This window comes from Oncorhynchus gorbuscha, unplaced genomic scaffold (genome assembly GCF_021184085.1).
Source record: "Oncorhynchus gorbuscha isolate QuinsamMale2020 ecotype Even-year unplaced genomic scaffold, OgorEven_v1.0 Un_scaffold_2745, whole genome shotgun sequence".
Classification (NCBI taxonomy): domain Eukaryota; kingdom Metazoa; phylum Chordata; class Actinopteri; order Salmoniformes; family Salmonidae; genus Oncorhynchus; species Oncorhynchus gorbuscha.
The window spans coordinates 52,560-66,854 of NW_025747173.1; the positions used below are offsets into that span (position 1 = coordinate 52,560).

Sequence of the window (14,295 nt, forward strand, 5' to 3'; positions counted from 1 at the left end):
AAAAACGTTAAAAGCTAATGAAAGATATAGTAAAAAACATTTTTTTATGGAATTTGAGTAACTTTTTGAATTCTAAACTAGGCATATGATGACATGTGTCGAACGATTATTCGCATTTCATGTGTTGTCTGTTCTCAAACTATGACATATATCAAACGATTAATCACTGTTCATGTGTTTTCCTTTCACCATTTGGAGAATTTTTCGGTATTGACAAAGAGCTACTTTTTTAAGGCAAAAGCTGTGTCAGAAGAGGGATTTGAACCCTCGCCTCCAATCGGAGACCAGAATACCCCTGTAACTAGGAAGGATTCTCACCTTGAGTCTGGCGCCTTAGACCACTCGGCCATCCTGACAATTAAAAATCTTAAAATTCATATTTTTTCATGATTCTATAACATAACGTCTGATATGTCTGATGGAAACATGCAGATCTTAAGATACAAAGAAAAATAAACAAAAAACGTTAAAAGCTAATGAAAGATATAGTAAAAAACATTTTTTTATGGAATTTGAGTAACTTTTTGAATTCTAAACTAGGCATATGATGACATGTGTCGAACGATTATTCGCATTTCATGTGTTGTCTGTTCTCAAACTATGACATCTATCAAACGATTAATCACTGTTCATGTGTTTTCTTTCACCATTTGGAGAATTTTTCGGTATTGACAAAGAGCTACTTTTTTAAGGCAAAAGCTGTGTCAGAAGAGGGATTTGAACCCTCGCCTCCAATCGGAGACCAGAATACCCCTGTAACTAGGAAGGATTCTCACCTTGAGTCTGGCGCCTTAGACCACTCGGCCATCCTGACAATTACAAATCCTTAAAATTCATATTTTTTCATGATTCTATAACATAACGTCTGATATGTCTGATGGAAACATGCAGATCTTAAGATACAAAGAAAAATCAACAAAAAACGTTAAAAGCTAATGAAAGATATAGTAAAAAACATTTTTTTAATGGAATTTGAGTAACTTTTTGAATTCTAAACTAGGCATATGATGACATGTGTCGAACGATTATTCGCATTTCATGTGTTGTCTGTTCTCAAACTATGACATCTATCAAACGATTAATCACTGTTCATGTGTTTTCCTTTCACCATTTGGAGAATTTTTCGGTATTGACAAAGAGCTACTTTTTTAAGGCAAAAGCTGTGTCAGAAGAGGGATTTGAACCCTCGCCTCCAATCGGAGACCAGAATACCCCTGTAACTAGGAAGGATTCTCACCTTGAGTCTGGCGCCTTAGACCACTCGGCCATCCTGACAATTAAAAATCCTTAAAATTCATATTTTTTCATGATTCTATAACATAACGTCTGATATGTCTGATGGAAACATGCAGATCTTAAGATACAAAGAAAAATAAAAAAAACGTTAAAAGCTAATGAAAGATATAGTAAAAAACATTTTTTTATGGAATTTGAGTAACTTTTTGAATTCTAAACTAGGCATATGATGACATGTGTCGAACGATTATTCGCATTTCATGTGTTGTCTGTTCTCAAACTATGACATCTATCAAACGATTAATCACTGTTCATGTGTTTTCTTTCACCATTTGGAGAATTTTTCGGTATTGACAAAGAGCTACTTTTTTAAGGCAAAAGCTGTGTCAGAAGAGGGATTTGAACCCTCGCCTCCAATCGGAGACCAGAATACCCCTGTAACTAGGAAGGATTCTCACCTTGAGTCTGGCGCCTTAGACCACTCGGCCATCCTGACAATTAAAAATCCTTAAAATTCATATTTTTTCATGATTCTATAACATAACGTCTGATATGTCTGATGGAAACATGCAGATCTTAAGATACAAAGAAAAATCAACAAAAAACGTTAAAAGCTAATGAAAGATATAGTAAAAAATTTTTTTTATGGAATTTGAGTAACTTTTTGAATTCTAAACTAGGCATATGATGACATGTGTCGAACGATTATTCGCATTTCATGTGTTGTCTGTTCTCAAACTATGACATCTATCAAACGATTAATCACTGTTCATGTGTTTTCTTTTCACCATTTGGAGAATTTTTCGGTATTGACAAAGAGCTACTTTTTTAAGGCAAAAGCAGTGTCAGAAGAGGGATTTGAACCCTCGCCTCCAATCGGAGACCAGAATACCCCTGTAACTAGGAAGGATTCTCACCTTGAGTCTGGCGCCTTAGACCACTCGGCCATCCTGACAATTAAAAATCCTTAAAATTCATATTTTTTCATGATTCTATAACATAACGTCTGATATGTCTGATGGAAACATGCAGATCTTAAGATACAAAGAAAAATCAACAAAAAACGTTAAAAGCTAATGAAAGATATAGTAAAAAACTTTTTTTTATGGAATTTGAGTAACTTTTTGAATTCTAAACTAGGCATATGATGACATGTGTCGAACGATTATTCGCATTTCATGTGTTGTCTGTTCTCAAACTATGACATCTATCAAACGATTAATCACTGTTCATGTGTTTTCTTTTCACCATTTGGAGAATTTTTCGGTATTGACAAAGAGCTACTTTTTTAAGGCAAAAGCTGTGTCAGAAGAGGGATTTGAACCCTCGCCTCCAATCGGAGACCAGAATACCCCTGTAACTAGGAAGGATTCTCACCTTGAGTCTGGCGCCTTAGACCACTCGGCCATCCTGACAATTAAAAATCCTTAAAATTCATATTTTTTCATGATTCTATAACATAACGTCTGATATGTCTGATGGAAACATGCAGATCTTAAGATACAAAGAAAAATAAACAAAAAACGTTAAAAGCTAATGAAAGATATAGTAAAAAACATTTTTTTATGGAATTTGAGTAACTTTTTGAATTCTAAACTAGGCATATGATGACATGTGTCGAACGATTATTCGCATTTCATGTGTTGTCTGTTCTCAAACTATGACATCTATCAAACGATTAATCACTGTTCATGTGTTTTCTTTTCACCATTTGGAGAATTTTTCGGTATTGACAAAGAGCTACTTTTTTAAGGCAAAAGCTGTGTCAGAAGAGGGATTTGAACCCTCGCCTCCAATCGGAGACCAGAATACCCCTGTAACTAGGAAGGATTCTCACCTTGAGTCTGGCGCCTTAGACCACTCGGCCATCCTGACAATTAAAAATTCTTAAAATTCATATTTTTTCATGATTCTATAACATAACGTCTGATATGTCTGATGGAAACATGCAGATCTTAAGATACAAAGAAAAATAAACAAAAAACGTTAAAAGCTAATGAAAGATATAGTAAAAAACATTTTTTTATGGAATTTGAGTAACTTTTTGAATTCTAAACTAGGCATATGATGACATGTGTCGAACGATTATTCGCATTTCATGTGTTGTCTGTTCTCAAACTATGACATATATCAAACGATTAATCACTGTTCATGTGTTTTCTTTTCACCATTTGGAGAATTTTTCGGTATTGACAAAGAGCTACTTTTTTAAGGCAAAAGCTGTGTCAGAAGAGGGATTTGAACCCTCGCCTCCAATCGGAGACCAGAATACCCCTGTAACTAGGAAGGATTCTCACCTTGAGTCTGGCGCCTTAGACCACTCGGCCATCCTGACAATTAAAAATCTTAAAATTCATATTTTTTCATGATTCTATAACATAACGTCTGATATGTCTGATGGAAACATGCAGATCTTAAGATACAAAGAAAAATAAACAAAAAACGTTAAAAGCTAATGAAAGATATAGTAAAAAACATTTTTTTATGGAATTTGAGTAACTTTTTGAATTCTAAACTAGGCATATGATGACATGTGTCGAACGATTATTCGCATTTCATGTGTTGTCTGTTCTCAAACTATGACATTATCAAACGATTAATCACTGTTCATGTGTTTTCTTTTCACCATTTGGAGAATTTTTCGGTATTGACAAAGAGCTACTTTTTTAAGGCAAAAGCTGTGTCAGAAGAGGGATTTGAACCCTCGCCTCCAATCGGAGACCAGAATACCCCTGTAACTAGGAAGGATTCTCACCTTGAGTCTGGCGCCTTAGACCACTCGGCCATCCTGACAATTAAAAATTCTTAAAATTCATATTTTTTCATGATTCTATAACATAACGTCTGATATGTCTGATGGAAACATGCAGATCTTAAGATACAAAGAAAAATAAACAAAAAACGTTAAAAGCTAATGAAAGATATAGTAAAAAACATTTTTTAATGGAATTTGAGTAACTTTTTGAATTCTAAACTAGGCATATGATGACATGTGTCGAACGATTATTCGCATTTCATGTGTTGTCTGTTCTCAAACTATGACATCTATCAAACGATTAATCACTGTTCATGTGTTTTCTTTTCACCATTTGGAGAATTTTTCGGTATTGACAAAGAGCTACTTTTTTAAGGCAAAAGCTGTGTCAGAAGAGGGATTTGAACCCTCGCCTCCAATCGGAGACCAGAATACCCCTGTAACTAGGAAGGATTCTCACCTTGAGTCTGGCGCCTTAGACCACTCGGCCATCCTGACAATTAAAAATCCTTAAAATTCATATTTTTTCATGATTCTGTAACATAACGTCTGATATGTCTGATGGAAACATGCAGATCTTAAGATACAAAGAAAAATAAACAAAAAACGTTAAAAGCTAATGAAAGATATAGTAAAAAACATTTTTTTATGGAATTTGAGTAACTTTTTGAATTCTAAACTAGGCATATGATGACATGTGTCGAACGATTATTCGCATTTCATGTGTTGTCTGTTCTCAAACTATGACATCTATCAAACGATTAATCACTGTTCATGTGTTTTCTTTTCACCATTTGGAGAATTTTTCGGTATTGACAAAGAGCTACTTTTTTAAGGCAAAAGCTGTGTCAGAAGAGGGATTTGAACCCTCGCCTCCAATCGGAGACCAGAATACCCCTGTAACTAGGAAGGATTCTCACCTTGAGTCTGGCGCCTTAGACCACTCGGCCATCCTGACAATTAAAAATTCTTAAAATTCATATTTTTTCATGATTCTATAACATAACGTCTGATATGTCTGATGGAAACATGCAGATCTTAAGATACAAAGAAAAATAAACAAAAAACGTTAAAAGCTAATGAAAGATATAGTAAAAAACATTTTTTTATGGAATTTGAGTAACTTTTTGAATTCTAAACTAGGCATATGATGACATGTGTCGAACGATTATTCGCATTTCATGTGTTGTCTGTTCTCAAACTATGACATCTATCAAACGATTAATCACTGTTCATGTGTTTTCTTTTCACCATTTGGAGAATTTTTCGGTATTGACAAAGAGCTACTTTTTTAAGGCAAAAGCTGTGTCAGAAGAGGGATTTGAACCCTCGCCTCCAATCGGAGACCAGAATACCCCTGTAACTAGGAAGGATTCTCACCTTGAGTCTGGCGCCTTAGACCACTCGGCCATCCTGACAATTAAAAATCCTTAAAATTCATATTTTTTCATGATTCTATAACATAACGTCTGATATGTCTGATGGAAACATGCAGATCTTAAGATACAAAGAAAAATAAACAAAAAACGTTAAAAGCTAATGAAAGATATAGTAAAAAACATTTTTTTATGGAATTTGAGTAACTTTTTGAATTCTAAACTAGGCATATGATGACATGTGTCGAACGATTATTCGCATTTCATGTGTTGTCTGTTCTCAAACTATGACATCTATCAAACGATTAATCACTGTTCATGTGTTTTCTTTTCACCATTTGGAGAATTTTTCGGTATTGACAAAGAGCTACTTTTTTAAGGCAAAAGCTGTGTCAGAAGAGGGATTTGAACCCTCGCCTCCAATCGGAGACCAGAATACCCCTGTAACTAGGAAGGATTCTCACCTTGAGTCTGGCGCCTTAGACCACTCGGCCATCCTGACAATTAAAAATCTTAAAATTCATATTTTTTCATGATTCTATAACATAACGTCTGATATGTCTGATGGAAACATGCAGATCTTAAGATACAAAGAAAAATAAACAAAAAACGTTAAAAGCTAATGAAAGATATAGTAAAAAACATTTTTTTAATGGAATTTGAGTAACTTTTTGAATTCTAAACTAGGCATATGATGACATGTGTCGAACGATTATTCGCATTTCATGTGTTGTCTGTTCTCAAACTATGACATCTATCAAACGATTAATCACTGTTCATGTGTTTTCTTTTCACCATTTGGAGAATTTTTCGGTATTGACAAAGAGCTACTTTTTTAAGGCAAAAGCCGTGTCAGAAGAGGGATTTGAACCCTCGCCTCCAATCGGAGACCAGAATACCCCTGTAACTAGGAAGGATTCTCACCTTGAGTCTGGCGCCTTAGACCACTCGGCCATCCTGACAATTATAAATCCTTAAAATTCATATTTTTTCATGATTCTGTAACATAACGTCTGATATGTCTGATGGAAACATGCAGATCTTAAGATACAAAGAAAAATAAACAAAAAACGTTAAAAGCTAATGAAAGATATAGTAAAAAACATTTTTTTATGGAATTTGAGTAACTTTTTGAATTCTAAACTAGGCATATGATGACATGTGTCGAACGATTATTCGCATTTCATGTGTTGTCTGTTCTCAAACTATGGCATCTATCAAACGATTAATCACTGTTCATGTGTTTTCTTTTCACCATTTGGAGAATTTTTCGGTATTGACAAAGAGCTACTTTTTTAAGGCAAAAGCTGTGTCAGAAGAGGGATTTGAACCCTCGCCTCCAATCGGAGACCAGAATACCCCTGTAACTAGGAAGGATTCTCACCTTGAGTCTGGCGCCTTAGACCACTCGGCCATCCTGACAATTAAAAATCCTTAAAATTCATATTTTTTCATGATTCTATAACATAACGTCTGATATGTCTGATGGAAACATGCAGATCTTAAGATACAAAGAAAAATAAACAAAAAACGTTAAAAGCTAATGAAAGATATAGTAAAAAACATTTTTTAATGGAATTTGAGTAACTTTTTGAATTCTAAACTAGGCATATGATGACATGTGTCGAACGATTATTCGCATTTCATGTGTTGTCTGTTCTCAAACTATGGCATCTATCAAACGATTAATCACTGTTCATGTGTTTTCTTTTCACCATTTGGAGAATTTTTCGGTATTGACAAAGAGCTACTTTTTTAAGGCAAAAGCTGTGTCAGAAGAGGGATTTGAACCCTCGCCTCCAATCGGAGACCAGAATACCCCTGTAACTAGGAAGGATTCTCACCTTGAGTCTGGCGCCTTAGACCACTCGGCCATCCTGACAATTAAAAATCTTAAAATTCATATTTTTTCATGATTCTATAACATAACGTCTGATATGTCTGATGGAAACATGCAGATCTTAAGATACAAAGAAAAATAAACAAAAAACGTTAAAAGCTAATGAAAGATATAGTAAAAAACATTTTTTTATGGAATTTGAGTAACTTTTTGAATTCTAAACTAGGCATATGATGACATGTGTCGAACGATTATTCGCATTTCATGTGTTGTCTGTTCTCAAACTATGGCATCTATCAAACGATTAATCACTGTTCATGTGTTTTCTTTTCACCATTTGGAGAATTTTTCGGTATTGACAAAGAGCTACTTTTTTAAGGCAAAAGCTGTGTCAGAAGAGGGATTTGAACCCTCGCCTCCAATCGGAGACCAGAATACCCCTGTAACTAGGAAGGATTCTCACCTTGAGTCTGGCGCCTTAGACCACTCGGCCATCCTGACAATTAAAAATCTTAAAATTCATATTTTTTCATGATTCTATAACATAACGTCTGATATGTCTGATGGAAACATGCAGATCTTAAGATACAAAGAAAAATAAACAAAAAACGTTAAAAGCTAATGAAAGATATAGTAAAAAACATTTTTTTATGGAATTTGAGTAACTTTTTGAATTCTAAACTAGGCATATGATGACATGTGTCGAACGATTATTCGCATTTCATGTGTTGTCTGTTCTCAAACTATGACATCTATCAAACGATTAATCACTGTTCATGTGTTTTCTTTTCACCATTTGGAGAATTTTTCGGTATTGACAAAGAGCTACTTTTTTAAGGCAAAAGCTGTGTCAGAAGAGGGATTTGAACCCTCGCCTCCAATCGGAGACCAGAATACCCCTGTAACTAGGAAGGATTCTCACCTTGAGTCTGGCGCCTTAGACCACTCGGCCATCCTGACAATTAAAAATCCTTAAAATTCATATTTTTTCATGATTCTATAACATAACGTCTGATATGTCTGATGGAAACATGCAGATCTTAAGATACAAAGAAAAATAAACAAAAAACGTTAAAAGCTAATGAAAGATATAGTAAAAAACATTTTTTAATGGAATTTGAGTAACTTTTTGAATTCTAAACTAGGCATATGATGACATGTGTCGAACGATTATTCGCATTTCATGTGTTGTCTGTTCTCAAACTATGGCATCTATCAAACGATTAATCACTGTTCATGTGTTTTCTTTTCACCATTTGGAGAATTTTTCGGTATTGACAAAGAGCTACTTTTTTAAGGCAAAAGCTGTGTCAGAAGAGGGATTTGAACCCTCGCCTCCAATCGGAGACCAGAATACCCCTGTAACTAGGAAGGATTCTCACCTTGAGTCTGGCGCCTTAGACCACTCGGCCATCCTGACAATTAAAAATTCTTAAAATTCATATTTTTTCATGATTCTATAACATAACGTCTGATATGTCTGATGGAAACATGCAGATCTTAAGATACAAAGAAAAATAAACAAAAAACGTTAAAAGCTAATGAAAGATATAGTAAAAAACATTTTTTTTATGGAATTTGAGTAACTTTTTGAATTCTAAACTAGGCATATGATGACATGTGTCGAACGATTATTCGCATTTCATGTGTTGTCTGTTCTCAAACTATGACATCTATCAAACGATTAATCACTGTTCATGTGTTTTTTTTCACCATTTGGAGAATTTTTCGGTATTGACAAAGAGCTACTTTTTTAAGGCAAAAGCTGTGTCAGAAGAGGGATTTGAACCCTCGCCTCCAATCGGAGACCAGAATACCCTGTAACTAGGAAGGATTCTCACCTTGAGTCTGGCGCCTTAGACCACTCGGCCATCCTGACAATTAAAAATCCTTAAAATTCATATTTTTTCATGATTCTATAACATAACGTCTGATATGTCTGATGGAAACATGCAGATCTTAAGATACAAAGAAAAATAAACAAAAAACGTTAAAAGCTAATGAAAGATATAGTAAAAAACATTTTTTTAATGGAATTTGAGTAACTTTTTGAATTCTAAACTAGGCATATGATGACATGTGTCGAACGATTATTCGCATTTCATGTGTTGTCTGTTCTCAAACTATGACATCTATCAAACGATTAATCACTGTTCATGTGTCTTTTCACCATTTGGAGAATTTTTCGGTATTGACAAAGAGCTACTTTTTTAAGGCAAAAGCTGTGTCAGAAGAGGGATTTGAACCCTCGCCTCCAATCGGAGACCAGAATACCCCTGTAACTAGGAAGGATTCTCACCTTGAGTCTGGCGCCTTAGACCACTCGGCCATCCTGACAATTAAAAATCTTAAAATTCATATTTTTTCATGATTCTATAACATAACGTCTGATATGTCTGATGGAAACATGCAGATCTTAAGATACAAAGAAAAATAAACAAAAAACGTTAAAAGCTAATGAAAGATATAGTAAAAAACATTTTTTAATGGAATTTGAGTAACTTTTTGAATTCTAAACTAGGCATATGATGACATGTGTCGAACGATTATTCGCATTTCATGTGTTGTCTGTTCTCAAACTATGACATCTATCAAACGATTAATCACTGTTCATGTGTTTTCTTTTCACCATTTGGAGAATTTTTCGGTATTGACAAAGAGCTACTTTTTTAAGGCAAAAGCTGTGTCAGAAGAGGGATTTGAACCCTCGCCTCCAATCGGAGACCAGAATACCCCTGTAACTAGGAAGGATTCTCACCTTGAGTCTGGCGCCTTAGACCACTCGGCCATCCTGACAATTAAAAATTCTTAAAATTCATATTTTTTCATGATTCTATAACATAACGTCTGATATGTCTGATGGAAACATGCAGATCTTAAGATACAAAGAAAAATAAACAAAAAACGTTAAAAGCTAATGAAAGATATAGTAAAAAACATTTTTTTAATGGAATTTGAGTAACTTTTTGAATTCTAAACTAGGCATATGATGACATGTGTCGAACGATTATTCGCATTTCATGTGTTGTCTGTTCTCAAACTATGGCATCTATCAAACGATTAATCACTGTTCATGTGTTTTCTTTTCACCATTTGGAGAATTTTTCGGTATTGACAAAGAGCTACTTTTTTAAGGCAAAAGCTGTGTCAGAAGAGGGATTTGAACCCTCGCCTCCAATCGGAGACCAGAATACCCCTGTAACTAGGAAGGATTCTCACCTTGAGTCTGGCGCCTTAGACCACTCGGCCATCCTGACAATTAAAAATCCTTAAAATTCATATTTTTTCATGATTCTATAACATAACGTCTGATATGTCTGATGGAAACATGCAGATCTTAAGATACAAAGAAAAATAAACAAAAAACGTTAAAAGCTAATGAAAGATATAGTAAAAAACATTTTTTTATGGAATTTGAGTAACTTTTTGAATTCTAAACTAGGCATATGATGACATGTGTCGAACGATTATTCGCATTTCATGTGTTGTCTGTTCTCAAACTATGACATCTATCAAACGATTAATCACTGTTCATGTGTTTTCTTTTCACCATTTGGAGAATTTTTCGGTATTGACAAAGAGCTACTTTTTTAAGGCAAAAGCTGTGTCAGAAGAGGGATTTGAACCCTCGCCTCCAATCGGAGACCAGAATACCCCTGTAACTAGGAAGGATTCTCACCTTGAGTCTGGCGCCTTAGACCACTCGGCCATCCTGACAATTAAAAATTCTTAAAATTCATATTTTTTCATGATTCTATAACATAACGTCTGATATGTCTGATGGAAACATGCAGATCTTAAGATACAAAGAAAAATAAACAAAAAACGTTAAAAGCTAATGAAAGATATAGTAAAAAACATTTTTTAATGGAATTTGAGTAACTTTTTGAATTCTAAACTAGGCATATGATGACATGTGTCGAACGATTATTCGCATTTCATGTGTTGTCTGTTCTCAAACTATGACATCTATCAAACGATTAATCACTGTTCATGTGTTTTCTTTTCACCATTTGGAGAATTTTTCGGTATTGACAAAGAGCTACTTTTTTAAGGCAAAAGCTGTGTCAGAAGAGGGATTTGAACCCTCGCCTCCAATCGGAGACCAGAATACCCCTGTAACTAGGAAGGATTCTCACCTTGAGTCTGGCGCCTTAGACCACTCGGCCATCCTGACAATTAAAAATCCTTAAAATTCATATTTTTTCATGATTCTGTAACATAACGTCTGATATGTCTGATGGAAACATGCAGATCTTAAGATACAAAGAAAAATAAACAAAAACGTTAAAAGCTAATGAAAGATATAGTAAAAAACATTTTTTAATGGAATTTGAGTAACTTTTTGAATTCTAAACTAGGCATATGATGACATGTGTCGAACGATTATTCGCATTTCATGTGTTGTCTGTTCTCAAACTATGACATCTATCAAACGATTAATCACTGTTCATGTGTTTTCTTTTCACCATTTGGAGAATTTTTCGGTATTGACAAAGAGCTACTTTTTTAAGGCAAAAGCTGTGTCAGAAGAGGGATTTGAACCCTCGCCTCCAATCGGAGACCAGAATACCCCTGTAACTAGGAAGGATTCTCACCTTGAGTCTGGCGCCTTAGACCACTCGGCCATCCTGACAATTAAAAATCCTTAAAATTCATATTTTTCATGATTCTGTAACATAACGTCTGATATGTCTGATGGAAACATGCAGATCTTAAGATACAAAGAAAAAAACAAAAAACGTTAAAAGCTAATGAAAGATATAGTAAAAAACATTTTTTTATGGAATTTGAGTAACTTTTTGAATTCTAAACTAGGCATATGATGACATGTGTCGAACGATTATTCGCATTTCATGTGTTGTCTGTTCTCAAACTATGGCATCTATCAAACGATTAATCACTGTTCATGTGTTTTCTTTTCACCATTTGGAGAATTTTTCGGTATTGACAAAGAGCTACTTTTTTAAGGCAAAAGCTGTGTCAGAAGAGGGATTTGAACCCTCGCCTCCAATCGGAGACCAGAATACCCCTGTAACTAGGAAGGATTCTCACCTTGAGTCTGGCGCCTTAGACCACTCGGCCATCCTGACAATTAAAAATCCTTAAAATTCATATTTTTTCATGATTCTATAACATAACGTCTGATATGTCTGATGGAAACATGCAGATCTTAAGATACAAAGAAAAATAAACAAAAAACGTTAAAAGCTAATGAAAGATATAGTAAAAAACATTTTTTTTATGGAATTTGAGTAACTTTTTGAATTCTAAACTAGGCATATGATGACATGTGTCGAACGATTATTCGCATTTCATGTGTTGTCTGTTCTCAAACTATGACATCTATCAAACGATTAATCACTGTTCATGTGTTTTCTTTTCACCATTTGGAGAATTTTTCGGTATTGACAAAGAGCTACTTTTTTAAGGCAAAAACTGTGTCAGAAGAGGGATTTGAACCCTCGCCTCCAATCGGAGACCAGAATACCCCTGTAACTAGGAAGGATTCTCACCTTGAGTCTGGCGCCTTAGACCACTCGGCCATCCTGACAATTAAAAATCCTTAAAATTCATATTTTTTCATGATTCTGTAACATAACGTCTGATATGTCTGATGGAAACATGCAGATCTTAAGATACAAAGAAAAATAAACAAAAAACGTTAAAAGCTAATGAAAGATATAGTAAAAAACATTTTTTTATGGAATTTGAGTAACTTTTTGAATTCTAAACTAGGCATATGATGACATGTGTCGAACGATTATTCGCATTTCATGTGTTGTCTGTTCTCAAACTATGACATATATCAAACGATTAATCACTGTTCATGTGTTTTCTTTTCACCATTTGGAGAATTTTTCGGTATTGACAAAGAGCTACTTTTTTAAGGCAAAAGCTGTGTCAGAAGAGGGATTTGAACCCTCGCCTCCAATCGGAGACCAGAATACCCCTGTAACTAGGAAGGATTCTCACCTTGAGTCTGGCGCCTTAGACCACTCGGCCATCCTGACAATTAAAAATCTTAAAATTCATATTTTTTCATGATTCTGTAACATAACGTCTGATATGTCTGATGGAAACATGCAGATCTTAAGATACAAAGAAAAATAAACAAAAAACGTTAAAAGCTAATGAAAGATATAGTAAAAAACATTTTTTTATGGAATTTGAGTAACTTTTTGAATTCTAAACTAGGCATATGATGACATGTGTCGAACGATTATTCGCATTTCATGTGTTGTCTGTTCTCAAACTATGGCATCTATCAAACGATTAATCACTGTTCATGTGTTTTCTTTTCACCATTTGGAGAATTTTTCGGTATTGACAAAGAGCTACTTTTTTAAGGCAAAAGCTGTGTCAGAAGAGGGATTTGAACCCTCGCCTCCAATCGGAGACCAGAATACCCCTGTAACTAGGAAGGATTCTCACCTTGAGTCTGGCGCCTTAGACCACTCGGCCATCCTGACAATTAAAAAATCTTAAAATTCATATTTTTTCATGATTCTGTAACATAACGTCTGATATGTCTGATGGAAACATGCAGATCTTAAGATACAAAGAAAAATAAACAAAAAACGTTAAAAGCTAATGAAAGATATAGTAAAAAACATTTTTTTATGGAATTTGAGTAACTTTTTGAATTCTAAACTAGGCATATGATGACATGTGTCGAACGATTATTCGCATTTCATGTGTTGTCTGTTCTCAAACTATGGCATCTATCAAACGATTAATCACTGTTCATGTGTTTTCTTTTCACCATTTGGAGAATTTTTCGGTATTGACAAAGAGCTACTTTTTTAAGGCAAAAGCTGTGTCAGAAGAGGGATTTGAACCCTCGCCTCCAATCGGAGACCAGAATACCCCTGTAACTAGGAAGGATTCTCACCTTGAGTCTGGCGCCTTAGACCACTCGGCCATCCTGACAATTAAAAATTCTTAAAATTCATATTTTTCATGATTCTGTAACATAACGTCTGATATGTCTGATGGAAACATGCAGATCTTAAGATACAAAGAAAAATAAACAAAAAACGTTAAAAGCTAATGAAAGATATAGTAAAAAACATTTTTTATGGAAT

At 34.5% G+C, this 14,295-nt stretch overlaps 31 non-coding genes across 31 annotated transcripts; all 31 read right to left on the bottom strand.

The window, feature by feature from the left end:
• Nucleotides 1–244: 244 nt before the first annotated feature.
• trnal-caa lies at nt 245–356 on the bottom strand. The gene is made up of 2 exons: nt 319–356; nt 245–290 (listed from the first exon to the last, which is right to left on the bottom strand). It is a non-coding gene; the product is annotated as a tRNA-Leu (tRNA).
• A 346-nt stretch (nt 357–702) lies between these two features.
• trnal-caa lies at nt 703–814 on the bottom strand. The gene is made up of 2 exons: nt 777–814; nt 703–748 (listed from the first exon to the last, which is right to left on the bottom strand). It is a non-coding gene; the product is annotated as a tRNA-Leu (tRNA).
• Nucleotides 815–1,163: 349 nt separating this feature from the next.
• trnal-caa lies at nt 1,164–1,275 on the bottom strand. Its single transcript has 2 exons — nt 1,238–1,275; nt 1,164–1,209 (listed from the first exon to the last, which is right to left on the bottom strand). It is a non-coding gene; the product is annotated as a tRNA-Leu (tRNA).
• A 345-nt stretch (nt 1,276–1,620) lies between these two features.
• Nucleotides 1,621–1,732, bottom strand: trnal-caa. Its single transcript has 2 exons — nt 1,695–1,732; nt 1,621–1,666 (listed from the first exon to the last, which is right to left on the bottom strand). It is a non-coding gene; the product is annotated as a tRNA-Leu (tRNA).
• A 347-nt stretch (nt 1,733–2,079) lies between these two features.
• Nucleotides 2,080–2,191, bottom strand: trnal-caa. Its single transcript has 2 exons — nt 2,154–2,191; nt 2,080–2,125 (listed from the first exon to the last, which is right to left on the bottom strand). It is a non-coding gene; the product is annotated as a tRNA-Leu (tRNA).
• A 348-nt stretch (nt 2,192–2,539) lies between these two features.
• Nucleotides 2,540–2,651, bottom strand: trnal-caa. Its single transcript has 2 exons — nt 2,614–2,651; nt 2,540–2,585 (listed from the first exon to the last, which is right to left on the bottom strand). It is a non-coding gene; the product is annotated as a tRNA-Leu (tRNA).
• Nucleotides 2,652–2,999: 348 nt separating this feature from the next.
• Nucleotides 3,000–3,111, bottom strand: trnal-caa. Its single transcript has 2 exons — nt 3,074–3,111; nt 3,000–3,045 (listed from the first exon to the last, which is right to left on the bottom strand). It is a non-coding gene; the product is annotated as a tRNA-Leu (tRNA).
• Nucleotides 3,112–3,459: 348 nt separating this feature from the next.
• On the bottom strand, nt 3,460–3,571 carry trnal-caa. The gene is made up of 2 exons: nt 3,534–3,571; nt 3,460–3,505 (listed from the first exon to the last, which is right to left on the bottom strand). It is a non-coding gene; the product is annotated as a tRNA-Leu (tRNA).
• A 346-nt stretch (nt 3,572–3,917) lies between these two features.
• trnal-caa lies at nt 3,918–4,029 on the bottom strand. Its single transcript has 2 exons — nt 3,992–4,029; nt 3,918–3,963 (listed from the first exon to the last, which is right to left on the bottom strand). It is a non-coding gene; the product is annotated as a tRNA-Leu (tRNA).
• Nucleotides 4,030–4,377: 348 nt separating this feature from the next.
• trnal-caa lies at nt 4,378–4,489 on the bottom strand. The gene is made up of 2 exons: nt 4,452–4,489; nt 4,378–4,423 (listed from the first exon to the last, which is right to left on the bottom strand). It is a non-coding gene; the product is annotated as a tRNA-Leu (tRNA).
• Nucleotides 4,490–4,837: 348 nt separating this feature from the next.
• trnal-caa lies at nt 4,838–4,949 on the bottom strand. The gene is made up of 2 exons: nt 4,912–4,949; nt 4,838–4,883 (listed from the first exon to the last, which is right to left on the bottom strand). It is a non-coding gene; the product is annotated as a tRNA-Leu (tRNA).
• Nucleotides 4,950–5,297: 348 nt separating this feature from the next.
• trnal-caa lies at nt 5,298–5,409 on the bottom strand. Its single transcript has 2 exons — nt 5,372–5,409; nt 5,298–5,343 (listed from the first exon to the last, which is right to left on the bottom strand). It is a non-coding gene; the product is annotated as a tRNA-Leu (tRNA).
• A 348-nt stretch (nt 5,410–5,757) lies between these two features.
• trnal-caa lies at nt 5,758–5,869 on the bottom strand. The gene is made up of 2 exons: nt 5,832–5,869; nt 5,758–5,803 (listed from the first exon to the last, which is right to left on the bottom strand). It is a non-coding gene; the product is annotated as a tRNA-Leu (tRNA).
• A 348-nt stretch (nt 5,870–6,217) lies between these two features.
• Nucleotides 6,218–6,329, bottom strand: trnal-caa. The gene is made up of 2 exons: nt 6,292–6,329; nt 6,218–6,263 (listed from the first exon to the last, which is right to left on the bottom strand). It is a non-coding gene; the product is annotated as a tRNA-Leu (tRNA).
• Nucleotides 6,330–6,677: 348 nt separating this feature from the next.
• trnal-caa lies at nt 6,678–6,789 on the bottom strand. Its single transcript has 2 exons — nt 6,752–6,789; nt 6,678–6,723 (listed from the first exon to the last, which is right to left on the bottom strand). It is a non-coding gene; the product is annotated as a tRNA-Leu (tRNA).
• A 348-nt stretch (nt 6,790–7,137) lies between these two features.
• On the bottom strand, nt 7,138–7,249 carry trnal-caa. Its single transcript has 2 exons — nt 7,212–7,249; nt 7,138–7,183 (listed from the first exon to the last, which is right to left on the bottom strand). It is a non-coding gene; the product is annotated as a tRNA-Leu (tRNA).
• A 347-nt stretch (nt 7,250–7,596) lies between these two features.
• Nucleotides 7,597–7,708, bottom strand: trnal-caa. Its single transcript has 2 exons — nt 7,671–7,708; nt 7,597–7,642 (listed from the first exon to the last, which is right to left on the bottom strand). It is a non-coding gene; the product is annotated as a tRNA-Leu (tRNA).
• A 347-nt stretch (nt 7,709–8,055) lies between these two features.
• On the bottom strand, nt 8,056–8,167 carry trnal-caa. The gene is made up of 2 exons: nt 8,130–8,167; nt 8,056–8,101 (listed from the first exon to the last, which is right to left on the bottom strand). It is a non-coding gene; the product is annotated as a tRNA-Leu (tRNA).
• Nucleotides 8,168–8,515: 348 nt separating this feature from the next.
• Nucleotides 8,516–8,627, bottom strand: trnal-caa. The gene is made up of 2 exons: nt 8,590–8,627; nt 8,516–8,561 (listed from the first exon to the last, which is right to left on the bottom strand). It is a non-coding gene; the product is annotated as a tRNA-Leu (tRNA).
• Nucleotides 8,628–8,975: 348 nt separating this feature from the next.
• Nucleotides 8,976–9,086, bottom strand: trnal-caa. Its single transcript has 2 exons — nt 9,049–9,086; nt 8,976–9,021 (listed from the first exon to the last, which is right to left on the bottom strand). It is a non-coding gene; the product is annotated as a tRNA-Leu (tRNA).
• A 346-nt stretch (nt 9,087–9,432) lies between these two features.
• On the bottom strand, nt 9,433–9,544 carry trnal-caa. Its single transcript has 2 exons — nt 9,507–9,544; nt 9,433–9,478 (listed from the first exon to the last, which is right to left on the bottom strand). It is a non-coding gene; the product is annotated as a tRNA-Leu (tRNA).
• Nucleotides 9,545–9,891: 347 nt separating this feature from the next.
• trnal-caa lies at nt 9,892–10,003 on the bottom strand. The gene is made up of 2 exons: nt 9,966–10,003; nt 9,892–9,937 (listed from the first exon to the last, which is right to left on the bottom strand). It is a non-coding gene; the product is annotated as a tRNA-Leu (tRNA).
• A 349-nt stretch (nt 10,004–10,352) lies between these two features.
• trnal-caa lies at nt 10,353–10,464 on the bottom strand. The gene is made up of 2 exons: nt 10,427–10,464; nt 10,353–10,398 (listed from the first exon to the last, which is right to left on the bottom strand). It is a non-coding gene; the product is annotated as a tRNA-Leu (tRNA).
• A 348-nt stretch (nt 10,465–10,812) lies between these two features.
• Nucleotides 10,813–10,924, bottom strand: trnal-caa. Its single transcript has 2 exons — nt 10,887–10,924; nt 10,813–10,858 (listed from the first exon to the last, which is right to left on the bottom strand). It is a non-coding gene; the product is annotated as a tRNA-Leu (tRNA).
• A 348-nt stretch (nt 10,925–11,272) lies between these two features.
• trnal-caa lies at nt 11,273–11,384 on the bottom strand. Its single transcript has 2 exons — nt 11,347–11,384; nt 11,273–11,318 (listed from the first exon to the last, which is right to left on the bottom strand). It is a non-coding gene; the product is annotated as a tRNA-Leu (tRNA).
• A 347-nt stretch (nt 11,385–11,731) lies between these two features.
• Nucleotides 11,732–11,843, bottom strand: trnal-caa. The gene is made up of 2 exons: nt 11,806–11,843; nt 11,732–11,777 (listed from the first exon to the last, which is right to left on the bottom strand). It is a non-coding gene; the product is annotated as a tRNA-Leu (tRNA).
• A 345-nt stretch (nt 11,844–12,188) lies between these two features.
• trnal-caa lies at nt 12,189–12,300 on the bottom strand. Its single transcript has 2 exons — nt 12,263–12,300; nt 12,189–12,234 (listed from the first exon to the last, which is right to left on the bottom strand). It is a non-coding gene; the product is annotated as a tRNA-Leu (tRNA).
• Nucleotides 12,301–12,649: 349 nt separating this feature from the next.
• On the bottom strand, nt 12,650–12,761 carry trnal-caa. Its single transcript has 2 exons — nt 12,724–12,761; nt 12,650–12,695 (listed from the first exon to the last, which is right to left on the bottom strand). It is a non-coding gene; the product is annotated as a tRNA-Leu (tRNA).
• A 348-nt stretch (nt 12,762–13,109) lies between these two features.
• On the bottom strand, nt 13,110–13,221 carry trnal-caa. The gene is made up of 2 exons: nt 13,184–13,221; nt 13,110–13,155 (listed from the first exon to the last, which is right to left on the bottom strand). It is a non-coding gene; the product is annotated as a tRNA-Leu (tRNA).
• A 347-nt stretch (nt 13,222–13,568) lies between these two features.
• trnal-caa lies at nt 13,569–13,680 on the bottom strand. Its single transcript has 2 exons — nt 13,643–13,680; nt 13,569–13,614 (listed from the first exon to the last, which is right to left on the bottom strand). It is a non-coding gene; the product is annotated as a tRNA-Leu (tRNA).
• Nucleotides 13,681–14,028: 348 nt separating this feature from the next.
• trnal-caa lies at nt 14,029–14,140 on the bottom strand. Its single transcript has 2 exons — nt 14,103–14,140; nt 14,029–14,074 (listed from the first exon to the last, which is right to left on the bottom strand). It is a non-coding gene; the product is annotated as a tRNA-Leu (tRNA).
• Nucleotides 14,141–14,295: the final 155 nt, after the last annotated feature.